Below are 1551 nucleotides of genomic sequence, written 5' to 3' on the forward strand. Positions count from 1 at the left end.
GCTTTTGTGATGCAGCTATTTTTGATTCCTGTAAGTAACCCTAATGAAATTTATTCGTTAACCAAGTTGGACTTTGGTAGTATCTGCACTTTGGTCTGTTGGGGCTGTCATGGGACTTTCTATCTAGGTGAATAGACATGTGTCATGTTTCCCCAGGGAAGGGTTCCCCCCTCCCATATATAAATCCTATATTTTCCTTAAGGAGCCCAAATTGTACTTGTGATCAGGATCTTGTTTCTGGAGCTAGGAAACTGAGGCTTCCTCGCTCATCAGCCTGCTGCATGGTCCCCTTCTCAGACACAGATGCCATCTAAAATTTTTTTCTGATATCCTTGTTTTTAACTGTTGTAGCTTGCTGGATCAGGGCGGCTGAATCTGAAACAAGTTCAATATCATTTCCTTCAAGGATTAACTCATCCTTCTGGGCTTGAGGGACAGAACAAGCAGCACCTGTCCTCATCCAAACCCTGCGGATGGATTTCTCACCCAAGAAACTTTGGATTTCAACCAAAGACCCATTCTCCTGGATAAGGGCGGTGATGGGGAAGTGAGCATACACAGACCTCGTCTTGTAACAGAAGCCCAGCGTGACACCTTGATCATGTTCTGAACATGACTGCCGATGGTTCTGACGGTGGCCAGTTCCTTTCTGTCACCCCACCATTTGTCAACCCAGAGCCTTTGCTTTTTCTTTCCAGAAGACTCAGCTCCACACTGATGGGACTGAAGTCCCTCCGCAGAGTTCCCTTGGGGCCCTTCACAATGGCTGTGTGCCCTTTCAGAGTGAGGTCGACATTTTCTGGAATGTTGACAGTCTGATTTCAGAGAATGGTCTTCATTCTTCCAGGAGATGGATCGAAGAGAGAACGTCCTTCCCAGGGAAGGTTTTGTAACACAACACTGGCTTTGCTGTCAGTTTGTGGATGTATGTTGGCCTGTGGCCTCTTCAGAGTAACACTGTTCTGAGAAACACTTGTATAAGAAATATAAATATATGTGTGTGCTTCCGGTGTGACTGTGTGCAGTGTCAAATAGAATCAATAAATACAGCGGGATGAAGCCCCAGGTAGGTAAAGCCCTCTGGACTATTAAAGGCTGTGATAGGCTCTGGAGCAACAAAAACTGCTTCGCTCCATTTAACTCTCTACTTTCCAATCTTGTAAGGTGGTGATGTCTCCCTCCCTTAGAGTCCTATTGACACTTCTATCAAGTGTAATCTTAACAATTTATTCGCAGTCTCACGAAGCACTCGCCAACCAGAAAGACACATCTCTGCAGAGTGTTCCCTTGTTCTGTCCTTAGTACCCAGCAACGTATCTGGCACAGATAAGAACAAAATGAATGAATGAATGAATGAATGAATGAATGAATGAATGAAACAATTACAATATGCCATTTCACACTGGAAACACACCAGCTGTACTGGCTAGTTTTGTGTCAACTTGATACAGCTGGAGTTATCACAGAGAAAGGAGCTTCAGTTGGGGAAATGCCTCCACGAGATCCAGCTGTAGGGCATTTTCTCAATTAGTGATCAAGTGGGGAGGTCCC

At 44.9% G+C, this 1551-nt stretch overlaps 1 pseudogene; it reads right to left on the reverse strand.

Moving 5' to 3' along the window:
- Positions 1-223: 223 nt before the first annotated feature.
- Positions 224-839, reverse strand: LOC110320910 (annotated as a pseudogene).
- Between the last annotated feature and the right edge of the window lie 712 nt (positions 840-1551).

This window comes from Mus pahari, chromosome 4 (assembly GCF_900095145.1).
Source record: "Mus pahari chromosome 4, PAHARI_EIJ_v1.1, whole genome shotgun sequence".
In the NCBI taxonomy this organism is placed as follows: Eukaryota; Metazoa; Chordata; class Mammalia; order Rodentia; family Muridae; genus Mus; species Mus pahari.